Source organism: Cupressus sempervirens, chromosome 2 (genome assembly GCF_028749045.1).
Source record: "Cupressus sempervirens isolate cs-2001-9-10 chromosome 2, ASM2874904v1, whole genome shotgun sequence".
NCBI classification, from domain to species: domain Eukaryota; kingdom Viridiplantae; phylum Streptophyta; class Pinopsida; order Cupressales; family Cupressaceae; genus Cupressus; species Cupressus sempervirens.
In genome coordinates, this window is record NC_143119.1 from 173,312,781 (window position 1) to 173,332,994 (window position 20,214).

The following is a 20,214-nucleotide window of genomic DNA, read 5'->3' on the forward strand; positions in this document are numbered from 1 at the left end:
AACACAGGCCTTACTAAGGTTCACTCTATGACTCCTCACTACGATAATGCTCACTACAATTCCCCTCTCCCTTCTAGCATATCCCTATCAACTTACTTCATACAAACTACCTTTCACTACTAGGATGATCAACTTCCCATTCTACTCACCAACAATCTTCCCATGGCCATGATAGGATATAAGACTTCCTCACTAGTCAATTTTAGGGTATGTGCAGGATCATGGTGTGCCAAAAAGTGGCAATCTGAAAAATATGTAGTTCTGAAATGCCTCAAAGAATTTCAAAATCTATTCCAACTTTTTTCTCACCCATCCTGATACTAAATGAAAACAATCAATACCTTTATAATTCCTACTATATCTTTCGATACCAACCTTATATGGTCATCTTTAAAACATCCCAAAAATGTGTTTTTTGCATGTTCTTATGTATTTTTTACTTCAAGCATGTAGCTGACGAATTTTTTTAAACCAAAATTTGATGTAATGAAAAGTGTTTCTTAAAAATGTTCTTAGCTTTTCATAAATGTAAGGTTTGTCAAATTACGAGTTCAGTAAGTAATTACTACTTATTTTCTAATGGAGTTAGCTGCAAAGTGTTGATTGACATACTAGTTGAAAAATAGCTATAACTTTCAAACCATATAAGATTTGTAAATCCAAAAGATGCATCACATTCAATGCTTCAACTAGTATAAGAAAAAAAAAAAAAAAAACTTAATTTTGATTTTTTTGAACTGGTTAAGGTGGTTAGACACGGGAGTTTTTTAATTCTGAAAATAGTATAGTAGAAAATTCATAATTAATTATTTATTTGGAATAAAAAATTCCCAAAAATATGCATCACATCTAGGAATGAGTCTACTTTTTATATCTAAAATTATATTTAAAAATATTATCATTTCATTATGATTAAGGTGGTCAGACATACACCTACTTTTTATTTTCGCCCTGGAATTTTTGTAGTACTGCATTAAAATCCAAAATTTTGACCAATCAAATATTTTTCTCTCTAGATAAGGTGTTTTATTTTAGAAACTAGATTCAATTTCCTATAGATTATTTTCTTACAACTTTTTGATATAAAGTCTAGAACCACTTTAAAATTATGTGTCAAGTTGACATAACCTTGATTTGCTGGTTTTTCGCTGCCACTTAAGGCCATAGTTTGGTACACCATGATCCTGCACATACCCTTTACTAGATTATATGTGATCTTTCTCATGTAGTCCACTATTCTTCTACTAATCTCACCAAACCTTCTTAATAGTGATAATAGCCATTGAGCCCAAATTAGCTCTCCTGCTAGGATTTTATGTAAATAACTCCTAAATATTCTTTAAAAGGTCTCAAAATAAATAATTTACAAATACCCTTTTCGAATTACTTGAATATTTTCTAGGTCTTCGAGCCTCAAAGTGTCTGTACAGTGCCTTCCTGGACATATGCCTATGTATAAGGGTTCCAAGTCTACCTTTTTTTTTTTTATCTTACTTAGCTTCAAGGGGTAAATAAATTACCTAAAAATTCTATTAAATCATGGTCATATGGCCTTCTCAAAATGTACTACATATTACATAACTTGAATAGCACAAACTAATAAGATTCCTTCCTCATGTGAACTCTACAAGCATCAAGTCTCCTAGTCGAGCACAACAAGTTTCACCTAGGGATTTATAGTAAAAATAGGAAAGAGTAATAGAATGACTCCAAAAATACTTATTTACAATGTATGTAAACTTATCTAGTTTATTCAAATGGGGAATGATGGTTCATCTAGTGGAATTCAATCTAGAGTCATTTTTGTACAACCTACTCTAGGAAAATGAATGAACAACCCTATGAAAAATGAAATTATTACTCCTATCAAAACAAGTCTTTGAACTATCAAATACAAAAATTAAATATAATTAAGAAATTTCCAAATATACAATAAATCTTCTCAGATCAATCAATGGAAATAGAAATGATTAGGTTGCAATAAAATTGTGATAAAACTACTCATAACAATTTGTTGCATTCAATTTCCAAAGTTCATACAATGGCATTCCAATCCTTCATCTAAATTTGAAATGAGATTATATCACCCATAAATCTATTTCAAAACTTCTCAAACTATATCTTAACTATTTCTTGGGTCATTGGTGCAAATTTGTTTGTTGTTGTCAATGCAACTTTTCAAAGTTGCAAAGTTGTCATTGACAACTTTTACACTTTTTGCATTTTTATCATTTTGTCACTCCAATTGACTTTCAATTTGTCCAAATTGAACTCTATAGCCTAACTAGAGGGTTTTAATATCATTTTTCCCTATTTGGGGTCAAGGTCAATGTTTGACTAAGGTTGACCCAACTAGGAAACTTCTTGCAAACACCTAAATTAATTTATTAAAACCCTAAATACACACTATGGACTATTCATTGGCCAAAACCACTACGAGCCAAAATTGTACTAGAGTTTACCAAGTCTCTAGGTGCTCTTGCAAAACTATCTATAGCTAAGTAGAAGGTACATTTGATATTTAATCTCCCCCCTCTTGTATCTTTTGACATATATCCTTAATCTTTATTTCAAAGGATAACAAAAATGAGTGTTGAAATATTTTGCATCATCATGTAGAATCTCTACAACACCTCTTCTACATAATCAACCTAAAATAGAGGGGTAACTGCACCAATATGGTGTGAAAGAGGTGGTTATAAGTTACCACTTTATTTTTAAAATATCGTAAACTTGAAATTCAAAGAGATATTTTAAGGTCATATATGCAAACTAGGAGTTGAGAAAAAGAAAAAGAATTATAGTACTATAAATCTAGATTCCAAACTAATATTTTTTTCTAACAATAGATAAGATTAAGAGAGCCAACCTCTTGCACATGAAAACTATTCCTATATTTCACCAAAAAAATGGTTTTTTTCAGGGGCTACACAAAATATATAGTTAGCTTTAGTATTTTTCAAAACCATTTGGCAAGATTATAGTTAAGAGTTATATCTAGAAGTTGTGTATTCTTTTGTAATTTCCCATTCTATATTTTTTGAATTATTTTTTGAAGTGGATGCATCCTAAAAATCATGAACCTATTTGTGCACTTGGCATAACTTGCATCGAAATACTAGAAAATACATACTTCTCTTTCAAAAGTGTATAGAATCTAGTGTAGGATAGTAATATGCAATTTTTGTGAGGACTATCAAGATAGTGTAGGATATTTTAATATGCATATATTTTTGAGAACTATCAAGACAATGTAAAGAAAGATAAACTTTTCATGCCAAAGTTGTGAAAAAGTAGAAAAATATTATCTGGTCAAGAAAATTAAGAGTGAGATTATTGTTGTAAGTTTAGAGATACCTACTTGATCATTTGTAACCCTAATGGAGAAAAAGTTGAAAAATCATTTTGGAAGATCAAAAATTGTTTAAAGGGAAAAAATTAGAGAGAAAGTAGGCTTACAACCCTTAATATCATTTTTCAGCCCTCTTGCTAAGCCAAAACCAATATGGGTTTTGATATGCTCAATAACCCATCCAAGTTCTGAAACTAAAAAGTACCATGGATGGTTTTTTCTAACCCTTATACTAGTATACATATCTTAATGTACAACCTATATTTTAGGTCTTGTATTAGCATGTTAATCCATATTGACTATTTGAATAATTTTTATCTGTATTGTTGTACAAGTATATATTTAGAACATATTGTTTGATCAAGATATGAAGGTTTGTTACAAATGTATGGATAGAGAAACAAGTGCAATGATTACAATGTAAGCATGAAGGTGTAGAGAAGTAACTAGGAAGAAAGTAATAGGAAGAAGTAATTAGAATTGTAGACATTGAAGATCAATCAATAGAAGATTCCTAGATGGATCTTCCATAGGTAGTTGATGTTTTACTTTTAACTAAAACTTACTTCATGTATTTGTGGATCGACCCATAAATAGTTTATACATAAGATAGGAATGGTACATAGAATAGCTAGAAAAGGATAAAGAATTTCAAACCACATCAAATATATATTATGGAGCCACTAGGAACACCATAAGATAGACCAAATCTTCATCACCATAAAATTTAATACCAACAATAGGAACATAAATGATAATATTTGTTCATACAAAAATCTTGTAAAAGAATACACAAATTTTTGAATAAAAAAGATATAACTAGAATAATATTATACATAACATTAGAAATCAATATTAAATATTCAATCTCCATTATGTTGTACTCACTATCTTATATGGAAATTCCAAGTAGGTATTGGTGCAGGAGTAACAAGGCCTTCAACTGGGATGAAGGAGGTAGGGATAAAGCATAAAAGGACATATGAATTTGATCAAATCAAATGGATCTACTAGAGGAAATAATTTCCTTTGGAAGAGAATAATGGTCCTAATGGTCATGATAAGGACCCCATGACTAATTTATAATTTAAGGGGGGTCAATAGTACCCAAGGGATCCAAAATAGTTTAAGAGGACTTTAAATTATGATATAAAGTCATTTATGAAGTTTTTATAGTTTAGAAGTCCCAAAAAATTAATAAATCATAAGTCATGAATTCAAAAATTTGAGTTGTAATGGTTACCTTGATTTAGGAGGGAAAGTCTCTTTTATTTTATTTCATGATTTTTTGTAGATTCTAACTTTTGGTATTTGGCTTGGGAAGTTAAAATTCATATTTCAATTTCATTATATGAATGCAAAAGAAAAAATAGTGAAAATATAGAAGAGTGTATGACTGTAAGTGAACATTTTGCAATAAAATTAAAGGCTTTCTCATGAATTTGGTTTTTTACCAATTCTTATTGATTGAATATTGCATTGGATGGTTGAAGATTATTAATAAATTAATATTTTAAGTCTCTACATGTTTTCTTGATCTATTAATACATTAAAATCTGATCTATAGTGACGAGTGCAAGGAAATCAAGGTTTTAATTTATCAATTTTGGTAGAACATTGGATTTTCAAATCCATTTCTTGAATTGCTTGTTGATTCTCAAGGAATGGGAAATACTAACACATTCCATGCAATGAAACTAATATTGGCAAGGATGCCCTATTAGTTTTGTGGAGTAAAGTGAAATAAACTTGAGGCTATAACATATTAAATTGATAGAATATTACATATCAATGAATTAGAATAAGAGTAATAAAATATTTAGTATTATATCTTAATATATAATATTATAATAATATAATACCATTTCACAATGGTAATAATAATAGAGTATGAAATTAAAAATAACATTTAAATAAATATATAATATAAGATCCATTATTTATATTGTATAATAATACTAATATAATTAATGGATAATACATTATATCATTAATATATCATATAATTTAATTTGTTATTACTTAATATTATTTTGGAGAGTCATGTCTTGTCTTATTTTCTCATGAGGACGTATATATAACTAGAATTGTGCTCTCTTTTAAGCATCCCGTCCATCATATTTTTAAAATATGTATTCTTATCCAACATTTTAATAAAATAGTGAAATCCAATAAAACTAAACCCTAAGTCGAACAATTAGGAAAACTTCAAGGAAAGATCTAAATGGGGACATTACAAGTGGTAACAAAGCATGATTCTATTAACTTTTGGGTGAAATGTCTAAAATGATTGACAAGAAATGAAAGTCATAGTAAAAATCATTAGTCAAATATCAAAATTGATACTTAGTCTTTTCACATCATGTAATAGTTTGAAATAAGGAAGCTTGCATAGAAAGATATAAGATATTGAGTCAGCAGAACTCAGTAAGAAATAGTGATACATCAAAAATAAGGAAATTATTGCTATAAGAAATAGTAGTTGAAGACTGTTCACGTGATACTTTTAAGCATTGCAGATTTTAAAGTTTAAAAAAATAAATAAAGGTACTAAAACATGATCTCTTAAGGTGGATTCAAGAATTGTAAATAATTTGGAAAACAAGGAATCTAGTTGACACTAATGATGGACTAGAAGGAAGGAGATCCATCCAATTTGAAAATGATTAGAGGGCATTAAATAAGAATAAGTGGTTAGAAATGCTAATGTATATATAAACTATAAGAAGGATTGAATAAGAGATTAAATTGAGAATTATGCTTGTGATAAAAAATATTCTTGATATGGTTGCATCTATAATGTGGCTTGGCCAAGGTTATTGTGAGCACAAATAGATAATTTAAACATTATCAGATTTGGAATCACAAATATCACTACTTAAGGTTGGAATTTTAGAGTGGTGTAAAGAAACATAGAGACTCATTTTATGCACGAGTGATTGGTTTGGAAATTGGAAGTATAGGGCAATACAAGTAGGGGAAAGAAAGGTGAGGATTCTATGATTTACAATGGAAAAGATTGGTATTATCAACAATTAAAGTCAACAATAATATGTTGTGCAATAGTTCACATTAAAAGGACTATAAATTATATATAAACATTTGTGTCATTATAGTGAGTGTTGACAATGATCAACTCTTATATGTCCATTTTAAAGTAAGAGTTTAAAGAACCCTAGCATAACCAAGGAGAATAGGACCATTCTATCATTGGGTTAAATATAAATAATGTTTGTACAAGGTAGAGATAATAATCATGGAGGAGGGATAAGAATTCAAAAACAAATGTGAAATAGTATTTAAACCTGATCAAAGACTGAGAAACCACGAAAGAATAGAGACTACCAATGTTAAAAGGGTAAATGGAGTGATATTACATTTAAAGAATAGATTTTAATAGGTGAAACAAGGATAATTTAGTAGGAATAAGTAAAAGTAAAATGGTGGAGATTATAGGAAATATAAAAAAAGGTACAAAAAATGAGTAAAGTAAGGATAAGTGGTTAGCAAGAAAATAAGAGAAATTTCAAAAATAAAAATAAAAAAATTCAGCAACAAAAATGAAGAAAGGACCTCTCAGCCACATTTACATCAAAACTAATAAAGGAGGCTACAATAATAAAGTGTTCAATTAAATAAGACAAAAAGAAAAAGAAGAAAAAGAAAGAGGAAGTCATTCAAAGACATAAAGGTACATAAATCAAGAGGAGGATATGAGAATTAGAAGGAAATTATAAGATAAAGCCAAAAACATAGAACATAAATAAGTAACCTTTCAAGAAAGGTAAATAAACATTAATGGGAAGCTAATATGATCTAAGGAAGAACTACAAATGAAGTTCATAATTACAAAGAACATTATATATATAACATGGGAACCAAGTCATACCACTATAAGGATGTATAGAAATTTTCCATTGATCCAATACAACTATGTATATGGTATATTATATTTTTAAATGTTATTTTCACATTTATATATAATATGTCAATAAAGTTCATAAGAATATGATATTTAACATTTTTTGATATTATTAATATTAGGAATTTGAGAGAAATTATGAGTAGTCCTAAGCATGGACACTACATTAGTATTATTGAGCAAGTATCAATGAAATCTCAACTAGATAGAAAACTATGTGCATTTATATTTTCATTACATTGGATCATTTCTTTACAACATAAGGTAAGGCATGTGATGGATAGGACTGTGCTACGTCATAAAAAGGTACTAGGTAAGGCCTATAGTGGAATGTGAATGAGCTACATGATACAAGGGAACTAAGTAAGGCCTATAATGGAATGGGCTTTAGTTATATCATACAAAGGTACTATCTTGGGAGTGATTATCAAAGTGAGATATTTACAATAAGGGAGAATAGTGAGGCCCGCTAGGTACACCATTCCATATGATATGGGGCCAAGGGTGGTAGAGGATCTTCCCTTGGGCCTAGGGTTGGGTAATAGGGTACCCTATTGTAGTTATTCCTCTAAATGTAGAAAGATATAGTGATTATCTAAGTAGACCTCCTAGATGGATTCTTAACACTTATCATCAAGACCAAGAGGGTCAAGGTCATGTTCTTGGGCTTAGTATGGAATTACATTTAACCTAATTTATTGTGACATGCGTTTCATTGAAATTTATATCTGAACATATATATGTTCTAATGATATTGTGGTTACAGGGTTCATAATCAATTATGATAAGGAAGTAAATTTTATAATTCCTTTCTCTAATCTTAAAAGTTATGAATTTCAAAACTTAATCAAGAAAATTAAATAACGGATGTTTTATCTATTTACATAATTGATAAGGGTGCTCCCCTTAAAACCATAAACTCATAACAGAAACAAGGAAACAACATCAAATGAGAGAACAAAATATGGAGTTCTTATTTGTGCCACAAATGCATAATTATAGAATTCACAAGCACAATATGCTAACCCACATGGGCACCTTCATTATAGTAATTTGGAAGACAATGTTGTGATGCAAAAAAATCTTGGGTGTAAGAGCAATCTTACATCACCCAAACATATTTTATTTTTAGTCTTTTTTATTTTAACAAGCAGTAGTAGACAGGGTGGTTACTATTTATGGGAACTTGCTATTTTTAGTAAGTTTTTCATTTGAGCTTCGAATGTTGTTATTTTCTATAGGAAGGTTCATTTTAGAGTAGTATGCCTACCATAAAAATATCTTTGCTCAAGCATAAGTATTAGAGAATTTATTGCAGATTTTTGGAGGAAATATTTGTGGAAAAATCTCCAGGCTCATCATTAGAGGCTTTAGAGTGGTTGGATGAGGTCTAAAAACTCAACAAAAGGGTGCTAGCATGATTTCAAGCCTACAGATCATGAGCTAGCATTTTTGAAAAGTGGTTATAATAGCCAATCAGAGCAACAATTCAAGAGTTATGTCCTTCTAAAGTTGGGCTACCCAAAATATCTAAAATAATTGTGAAAGATGTATTTGACTAACTTTATATGTATTGTTAGGGTTTGTCAGCCCTAGGTATTAAGTTTCAATGTCTAGAACCTTCCAGGGTCGCATAAAATTGCCTATTTAAGAAAGGCCCAAACATTGTCTAGGACAACTCTAGGTGATAGTTTGTAGCTTGTCTTGTAGATTACTATAATGAGGGCACCCATGTGGGTAAGCATAGTATAGTTATGAATTCTGTAATACCGCATTTGCAGAGAAAATAAGAAGTCCATGTTTTTTTCTTGCATTTTTTGTTGTTTCTTTATTTTTCTATTGCGAGTTTATGGTATTAAGGGGAGCACCATTCATCATTTTGTAAACTACACCTAGAGCTATCCTAGCCAATGTTTGAGCCGTTTTTAAATAGGAAATTTTATGTTGCACGGGAAGGTTCTACACATTTAAACTTAATACCTAGGGCCAACACACCCTAACAATACATATAGATTTAGCCAAATACATCTTTGACAATTATTTTAGATATTTTGGGTAGCCCAACTCTGAAATGCCATAACTCACGAACTGTTGCTCTGATTGGCTATTATAACCACTTTTTGGAAATGCCAGCTCCTAATTGAAAGGCTTAGAACTATGATAGCACTCTTATGTCAAGTTTGTAGACCTCATTTGGGGACTCTAAGGCCTCTAATGGTGAGCTTGAAGATTTTTATGCAAATATTTCCTACAAAATTCTGCAATAACTTCTCTGATACTTAAGTTGGAGCACTGAGATTTTTATGGTAGACTTATACCTCTAAAATGAACCTTTCTATAGAAAATGAGAACATTTTGAGCTTGTATGAAAAACTTACTAAAAATAAATAGCTCCCAAAAATAGCAACTCCCTATCTACTAGTCCTTATTAAAATAGAAAAGACTAAAATAATAATATTTTTGGATGATGCAAGATTACTCGTACACCTAGGATGCTCCTACATTAGACACCCATGGTAATTTGAGAAGTGACTTCATCACGTCTCAGGTGTTCAGATGAAAACTAAGATGGTTAACCTCCTCCCTTGCTAGCCATGATGAATCCTCCACTGGCCTCCATTTTCATTTGATCAGATATTCCTAATAAGTTTTGTTCCTTGTACTTTTGCCAATACAATGGTCCAATATCTCCTCAATCTCCTTTGTAGCTAAACTAGCTACTGGAATACTCCACTGCACTTCTACAATATTGTCTCCATCACCTCCTTCATAATACTTTATCAAAGCTAAAATGTTAAATAATAGTGAAATATTGAATTCAGTAGGAAACTCCACTACATAAGCATTTCCAAAATCATGCCTTTTCACTATCTTGCATGATCTAAACTTCTTTATCTTCAACTTATTATATGTACCCATTGGAAAATGCTCTTTTCCCTAATGAACTATGGATTCATCTCTAATCTGAAATTCTTTATAACTCCTTTTCACATCTACCTTAGCTTTATACTATGTATTCATCTTTATGATGTGTTTCCTCACCTCCTTATGGATGTTCTTCAAGTGTTCCACAAATTCTTGTACTTTCACTTCTTATCTCTCCTTTATCCAACTGCCTCATTTTAGAAGCATTTCTAGGACTCCCATATATAATCTGGAATGGTGATTTATCTATACTCCTATTCATAAAATTATTATATGCAAATTCTCCCTATGGTAAAATCAGATCCCATCCTTTTGGCTTGTCTCCAACCAAGCATCTCAACAAGTTTCCCAAACTATGATTCACAACTTTTTTCTGTCCATCAGTCTATAGATGATGTGATGAACTAAACTTCAACCCTATCTTCAATTTTTTCTAGAATGTATGCCAAAAATACCCAACAAATTTGGTATCTTGATCTTAAACTATACTCTTTAAAAGACCATGAAGCCTCACCACTTCTCTAAACAACAACTCTAGTGCATGAACAACATCACTAGTCTTCTTGCAAGGAAAAAAATGTACCATTTTTGAAAACATGTCAACCACCAAAAAAATAGAATCATGCCCTCATTGTGTCCTCGATAATCGAAGAACAAAATCCATGTTGACATCCTCCCATAGATTCTCTAGTATAGGTAATTGTTAATACAATCCTTTATTCTACTTTACTCCTTTTTCCATCTAACATACTCTGCAACTTTGTATAAACTTCTTCAAATCTTGCTGCAACTGTGGCTAGTAATAATTCTCAACAACCAAAGCTATGGTTTTATCTCTACTAAATTTTCCAACCAATCCTCCACTATGCTTCTCCTTGATGATATTCTCTCTCATTGAACTTCTAGGAATGCACAACTAGCTTCCTTTGAACAATATATTATTCTGGATCATGAAATCTAGCCACTCTATGCTATCAAGTGTAATAGGTTCTATACAAGCCTTCTATGCTTCACAGAAATTAGGATCATCTTGATACAAAGTATTGATTTCCTTGAACCCAACCACCTCTATCTACATTTCTATTAGTAAAAGTTGTCTTCTACTAAGAGTATCTGCAAATTTGTTAGACTTTTCACTCATGTGTTTCAAAACAAATGTATAACTCTACAAACATTCAACCCACTTCAAATTCCTTTGGTTCAATTTTCTTTGACTATTTAAATATTGCAAAGCTTAATGATCAATCTACAAAAAAAATCCTTAGGAAGAAGATAGTGCCTTCACTTCTTCAATTCTTGAACTATAGAATAAAATTCTTGATCATAAACATAATATTTTCTTTTTGCATCATTCAATTTTTCACTAAAACAAGCAACAGGGCTACCTTCTTGGCTCATAGCAGCTCCTATTGCAGTACCACTAGCATCACAGTCTACTTGAAATGCCTTGTTAAAATTTGGAAGTGTTAAAATAGGCTTCTTAGTTTAACTTTCTATTTCAATAGATTAAAACTCTTATCTACCCCTACAGTTCACTTAAATTCTTTTCTACCCCCTCTCAATTTTTTAGTCAGGGGTCCACAAATATTGCTAAAACCTCTTATGAAATTTCTATAAAAACTAGCCAGCCCATGAAAAAATATTACCTTTGTCACACTCATTGGAGTAGGCCATTCAAGGGTAGCCTTCACTTTCTCTAGGTCCATTTTCAGACCTTCAGCTAAAGCTATAAATCCTAGGTACACCAAGTCCTTTACAAAACTGGACTTCTTTACATTTATCAAAAATATTTCTTCCCTCAACTTATCAAACACCTTGTGAATATGAATCATATACTTCTCCAATGTCTTACTAAAGATCAATATGCCATCTAAGTAAACAATGACAAACATACCTAGACACTCCCTTAGTACCTCACTCATGAGCCTCGTGAAAGTGCTTGGTGAATTGGTTAGCCCAAAAGGCATGACTAACCACTCATATAGTCCTTCTTTGGTCTTGAAAGTAGTCTTCAATTCATCACCTTCTTTGATACGAATCTAATGGTACCCACTCTTCAGATCTATCTTTGTTAAATACTCAGCTCCACTTAAATAGTCCATATCACACATCCTCAATAATGGAAATCTATACTTGATTGTGATCTTATTGATAGCATGAGAATATGTGCACATCCTCCATTCTCCATTCTTCTTTGGTGCTAATACTGCTAGTAGAACACATGGACTTAGACCCTCTCAAGTCAACCCCTTCTACAAGAACTCATGAACTTGCATAAATCCAACTCTTCACTTTTTGTTGGTGTCATTCTATGTGCTAGAACCAAATCCATTTGGTGATTGATCTTCCCCATTAGGGGCAATCCATCAAGTAAATTATCTAATACAATATCAAAAAATCTCCCAACATATCTGTAACTTATATACGTACCTCCTCTACTTCTTTACTATCTTTTGGAATTATAGAAAAATACATATGCTCACACTTCATACCTTTGAGAAACTCTTTTCCATCAACAAAACATATTCTAGGAACGCTACATACCTTTTCTTCTTTATCCTTCAACGGATTCAACTTGTGTTTCACTCCATCCTTGGTCAAAGTATAGGTATTTTCTTACCCATCATGTACAACATGCATGTCAAACTACCATGACCTACCCAACAACATATGAAATATGTCCATAGGTATGATATCATGAACTACCTCATCTTGGTATCTTCAAATCTTGAACTTCACTGAACACTACACATTGACCATGACCTTGTGGTCATTTTGCACCCAAGCAATATGATATGGATGCTGGTGTTTCTATCTCTTCAACTTCACCTTGGTGACCATCATTTCTGACACTAGATTTTCAATATTTCCACTACCAATGATCACATCAGAACACTTATCTTCACATCTACACCTTGTGCAAGACAAGCTCCTTCTTTGATGAAGTTCATTCTCACCACTCAATAGGACTCTTTTGTTAACTAGGACTTCCCCTCTTTTAGCATCTTTAGAATGTGAGGATTTGGCATCTTCATCAATATGTGCAACTCTTGCCTAGCCTTCTATTCTTTGGTCTATCAATCCTTGGCACTAGGAACATTCAGATGCTTTATACCCTTCTTCTCCATAGTGAAATAATTTCACATGGAAGCCTCCTCTTTTAGATCCTTGTCCTCTACCTCTTTCTCTCTGATCTCTATTTTTATGATCATGGAAATGATTGGAATTGTTTCCCCTTTGGTTCTAACTACTACTTCTAGCCTCATCCTTTTTATTCATATCATCATTATAGCCTCCATAAGATCATCTACTAGATCTTCCACCACAAAGTCTTCCACTATTCTTATCAAACTTCTTAGTCAGTTTCTCCTTAACTTTTAGGGAAAACTAGTATGCCTCCTCAATACTATTCATTAGAACTAGATTTAGCTCATCCTGAATGCTTGGCCTTAACCCATAAAGATAATAGGCCACTTTCTCCTTATTAGCTTCTACATGGCTAGTTCTAATGCGAACTCAGTAGAACTCATTGGTATACTCTTCAATTGATTTTTGTACATGCATCAACACTTGCATTTTCTTTAGCAAATCAAGCTCATAATCCATGGAAATGAATTATTTCTTTAATTTAGCTACCATCCAATCCCATTTGGTGATTTTGTCCATTCCATTTCTATTTCACTCCAACTAAACCTCTTGCCACCAGATCTTCACATGTTGTTTCAATTTTGCCTTCACAAATTTGACCCTATCAAGATCCTTAATGTCCTCATACTCAAAATACTGCTATAGTTCATTGATCCAATCAATCAACTCCTCTTGTTTAAGATTTTCCAAAAATATGGGAACTTGAAAATTAGGTCTTTTTCCAATCTTGGAGATGATCTCAAAAAGTCTTTCTTCCTCTAGGTTTAGAAATACCCTTTCTTTGATATTTTCATCTACTTCATCCTCATCCTCACTTTCATCTTTTATAGGAATATTTGTTGCTTTGCACATTTCTTCTTTCAATATTTTCATTCATCTTTGGAGGGCTCAGAAACCCTTAGTTGTAACACCTATAGCTCTTCCACCACACACTCCCTTCATGGGGGTATTTTTCATTCTTTTGTTGAAACCCTAGTGAAAATTGCCTCACAATCAGTGATTTTTCTACATGCTTAGCCCAAACCACAATCCTAGTGTGAACTACCTCATAGTCAGTGATCTATCCACACACTCATGAACTCTAGTTCTGATAGCACTTGATGAAGGGTGCTCCCCTTAAAACCATAAACTCATAATAGAAACAAAGAAACAACAAAAAATGAGAGAACAAAATAGGGCCTTCTTATTTACACTACAAATGAGGAATCATAGAATTCACAAGTACAATATGCTAACCCCCATGGGTGCCTTCATTATAGTAATTTGCAAGACAATGTTGCGAGCTACACACAAAGTTGTCTTAGACGATGTTCAGGCCTTTCTTAAATAGAAAATTTTATTTAATCTGGGAAGGTTCTAGACATTGAAACTTAATACCTAGTCCCAACAGACCCTAACAATACATATAGAGTTAGCCAAATACATGTTTGACAATTATTTTAGATATTTCAGTTAGCCCAACTTTGAAAGGCCATAACTCACAAATCATTGCTCTGATTGCCTATTATAACCACTTTTCAAAAATGCTAGCTATTGATCTATAGGTTTGGAACTATGATAGCACCTTTCTATTGAGTTTTCGAACCTCATCTAGGCACTCTAAGGCCTCTAATAGTGAGCTTGAAGATTTTTTTTGCAAATATTACCACTGAAAATCTACAATAACTTCTCTAATACTTAAGTTGGAGCAATGAGATTTTTACGGTAGACTTATAACTCTAAAATGAACTATCCTATACAAAATGAGAATATTTTGAAATTGTATGACAAACTTACCAAAAATAGAAAGCTCCCAGAAATAGCAACCCCCCTATCTACTAGTCCTTATCAAAATAGAAAAGACTAAACTAAAAATATTTTTGGGTGATACAAGATTGCTCTTACGCCCAGGATGCTCTTGCATCAATCGCGTATTCCATGTGTCTTCATACATCATATGTCTACATTGCATATGCTTCATGCCTTCATGCATCATCTATCTACATTGTATATGCTTTGTGACTTCATGCATTCATATGTCTACTTCGTATTTATGTATGAACATGTATACTCTCTATAGGCTTTATGTTTTCTTGCGTCATAATTTTATGGATGTTAACATTATGTGTAGATAGTTTTCCAATAAAAAATTACTTGAGGACAAGCAAAATTTGAGAGGGAAGAATTATGATGTCCCTATATTAAGACAATAAATTATAATAAATTAATGAGCAATTTGTAATATAATTTATTATTAAATGAATTATATTATTAATAGAGCATGTTAAATTGATATAATATTACATATCAATGAAATTGAATAATACTATTATAATATTTTGTACTATATCATAATATGTAAGATTATACTAATTTAATATCATTTCATAATGACAATAATAATAGAGTAAAAATTTAAAAATAGTATTTAAATAAATATATAATATAAGATCCATTATTCATATTATATAGCAATACTAATAAAAAAATGGATGATACATTATATCATTAATAAATCATAAAATTTAATATGTTAGTAATTAATATTATTTTGGAGAATCATGTCTTTTCTTTTTTTCTCATGAGAACATATATATAAGTGGAATTGTTCTCTCTCTTAAGCATCTAAGCAATCATATTTTAAAATCTATATTCTCCCTATCTAGCACTTTTATATAAGAAAGGTAGAACTAATAAAAACTAAACCCTATGTCAAATATTTAGGGAAAATTTAAGGAAGTACCTCAATGGGGACATTACATTGAATGAGCAAACTCTCATTTCAAGGCCTATTTGAGGAGGGTTTTGGCATTTTGATAGAAAATAAAGTCTTAGAATAAAATTGACTATAGAATCCTTTGATTGGGATCAAAATAAAATATTTTACAAGGTTTGGTTAATTGGGGTTAAGTATTTCTTATACTACCTTTGTAAAAGTAGTGGTTTTTAAGCCTAAATGGGGGACCATATTGGTACAGCAAGGACATGGTCCAAAATAGCCGTATACAAGTTTTTAATATGTTATAGAGAAGATAAATGGGTGTCTTAAAGTTTAATTTATTTTTCAAGTTGTTTGGAAAAAATTGTGTAAAAGTGGGGGGGAAAAGTCATGATTTGTCCTAATTTGAGCAAACCTAGGCCTACAAGGAGAAATTTGGAGTTTAAGGAGAAAACCCCTACCTTGAATCCTAATACCTATTGGAAAACTTCATTTTAGGAAAAAACAAGTGATTCAACTCATTTGGGGCATTGGGTAAGTGATAATTTTTGTTTTGACCTCTTGGAGCCATTTAGGTGTCATTAGGCCTATTGGACGAACCTTGTATTTCCCCTATAAATCCACAAATGTTTTGTTACCCACCACACACCTCTGCATTAGGTGGCACTAGAGTAACAACATCTACATGATTAAGGAGGTATAAGAGATCATTTGAAGATATGGCACCAAAGAACCAAATGGCAAGGGTAACAGAAGAATTAAGGGCTACACTTGAATGAAAGAAAAGAGAAAAGGGGAGCTACAACAAAAAAAGGAGAGGGAAGAGAGGTAAATGAGAATGGAAGGACTTTAGTTATTTGAGAGGATAGAAGCATTGCAAAAGGAGAGGAAAGAATATATAAAAGAAGAGGTTCACAAAGAAAACAATGAGGAGGAAGAACTCCAAGAAAGGAAAGTACACAGAGGACATGAGGATGAAGAGGACCTTGAGGAAAAGAGGTCGATAACACTAATTAAGGTAGTACAAGGTGCTAGTGGAAAATTTATTGTTGACTTGTGTATTTATCAAGGCAATATGGATAGTGAGGAAGTTTTGGGATGGGTAGAATCACTTGAGAATTACTTTGAATTAGAAAATGTAGATGAAGATAAGAAGGTGAAGGTAGCCATGGAAAGGTTAAGGAGAACAACCTTTACATCTTGGAATAGTGTTCAAAATGAAAGGATGGAAAGAGGATTGGACAAAAAATAAATTTGGGAGAGGATAAAGACCATAGTGAAGAGCCAATTTTTACCATCAAATTTTGCAATCAAAATAAAGATGAGGAGAACCAATTTGAAACAAGGGACATGGATGTTATGTCTTATATAAAACAATTTCTAGCCAAGTACATGAGTGGTCTAAGGTACAATATTCAAGATGAGATGGGATTAAATATTCCAAGAACCATTGGATAATTTTTTCAACTTTATATTAGAGAAGAGGAAAAATTTAAGAGGAAGAATAAACAACATGGTAACATCAGTAGAGAGGGTAGATCAATGAGAGGCAAAGGTGGAAGAAGCAATTTTGATTTATAGAGCACAAATGAAAAGGATAAGGCAAGGAATTCACATCAGACCAAAGAGGATGCCATAGAGGTGGAATATTTGGAGGAGGAAGAGGCACAAGTGTGTTTATACAGAGGTGTTTTCATTGTAATGAAGTAGGGAACCAATATTTTAGATTTCCTAAATGGAATGAATCAAATAATTGTGGATATAGGAAACTTAATTTGATAAAAGAAGATGAAAGGAAAGAAGAGCCAAGGATACTTTTAAAAACCCCTAAGATTGATTGTGAGTACCTTATGGTAAGGTAATTAGAAAGACTTCATCAAGAACCTAAGATAACCATTTTCAAAACCAATTTATTAAGCCATAGCAAATTATGAAAATTGAGTATAGATTTCGGGGCGCATAATAATTTAGTTTCAATTGATTAGGCGATCAAATTGGGGTTAACAATTGCATATCATTTTAACCCTTACAAGGCCACTTGGGTGATTCAAGTGTAGCATGTGGAGGTTACTCAAAGAGCTCTTGTTGATTTTTCAATTGGTCCCTATTAAGATCAAGTAATGTGTGATATCATTCTTATGACTTGTGGGCATATAATTTTAGGGAGGTCATGGAAACATCTAAGGAGAATTGTTTACAATGGATACATAGACAAATACATAGTGTATAAAGATGGTAGAAAATTTGACTTAAGTTTGTTACCTTGTAGTGAACATAAAGACAATATTGTGATCTATTTTGGAAATAAAATATAGATTAATATGCAAGGATTGAGGAAGGATAATACAAGTTAGATAAAGGATAAAATGAGATAGCAAAGTATGAATTTTCTAGAGGTACAAATAAGACATATGGGGTAGTATAAAATGAGTGCAAATAGCATTAAAATTGGTGACACAGAGTTCCCTAAAAGGGTAAAATTCAAAGGTTGTGATAAACCTTGAGTTGAGAAGGGTATGATAGGCACAACTGATAGAGAGAAGGTAGAAAAGAGAAGGAGAAAATTAGAGAAGGTAGTCCCATGAAAAGGATATCAAATAATGTTTTCATATTTAATTTTGGTTCTATGTTCTGCACAAGTTATAAAAGACATTAGGTTACATTTGGAGACTTCATCTCCGATGTAAGGGACAAGAAGAAAGGGGGACAATTGCAGACCCAATGCATGAAAAAATATTGGGGCAAGAATTCATTCATTCATTGGGACTGTGGTGTAGGAGAATCAAGGCCATCAACTAGGATCAAGGAGGTAGTGATAAAGCATAAAATGATATATGGAGTTCATAAAATCAAATGGAACCTATTGGAGCCAATAATGCCCTTTGGAAAATGGTTGTAAGGGTCATAATAAGGGCCCTAGGACTTATTTATAATGAAACCTAAGGGATCCAATAGTACCTAAGGGAGGTCAATAGTACCTAAGGGATCCAAAATAGTTTAATAGAACCTAGAATTATGATATAAAGTCATTTATTCAATTTTAAAAGTTGATATATTATAAGTTACAGATTCAAAATTTGAATTGTAATGGCTACCTTGATTTAGGAGAGAAAGTCTATTTTATTTTATTTTATGCATTTTAAAAAATTCTAACCTTTGGTATTCCATTTTTGGAAGTTTAAATTCAAATTTAAATTTCATTATATGATACAAAAGTAAGAATAGTGAATATATATAGGGTTGTACACTTGGAAGTGGAAATTTCACAATAAAATTAAAGGTTTTGTCATGAATTTGGTTTGTCACTAATTATTGTTGATTCAGTATCACATTTGGATAGTTCGAGAATATTAATAAAGTAATATTGTAAGATTCTACATGGTTTTTTTATGTGTTAATACATTTAAATATGATCTATAGTTATTGTTGCAAGGAAATCAAGGTTTTAATTAATCGATTTTAGTAGAACTTTGAAATTTGAAGTCCATCGCCTAAATGTCATGATAATTATAAAGGAATGGAAAACTATTAACATTTACATAAATTTAATAACATTTTTCATGCAAGAAAATAAATATTTCTAGGAGTACCCTATTAGTTTTGTGGAGTAAAGTGAAAGAAACTAGAGGGTAGCCTATAGCAGCAAGTGTCTTGGATGAAGGAGCCTATATTTTTATTATTGGAGAAGAAATAGGACATAAAGGAAGTGTTTTATTATCAACCAATTGATCCTAGAAGTGATCGGGGTAAGTTGAATGAAGAAACTCTCATTTTAGTGCCTATTAGAGGAGGGTTCTAGTGTTTCCATAGAGAATAAAGTCATAGACTAAAATTGAATGTAGAATGATTTTATTAGGACCAACATACACTAATTTCAAAGGTTTGGTAGATTTGAGTTAAGTATTTAATGTATTTCCTTTGTAAAAGTGGTGGTTTTTAAACCTAAAAATTGAGGCATATTGGTACAGAAAGGACAGTAAAAAACAAACCTATCCATGTTTTTTTTTATAGATAAGAGAAATGGGTCTCTAAAAATGTAACTTTTCTTCAATTTTTTTGGAAAAGTTGTGAGATAAGAGGAAAAAAAAAGTCTTGGGTTGTCCTAATTTGAGAAAAACTAGGTGTACAAAGAGCAATTTGAAGTTTAAGGATAAAACCCCTACCTAGAAG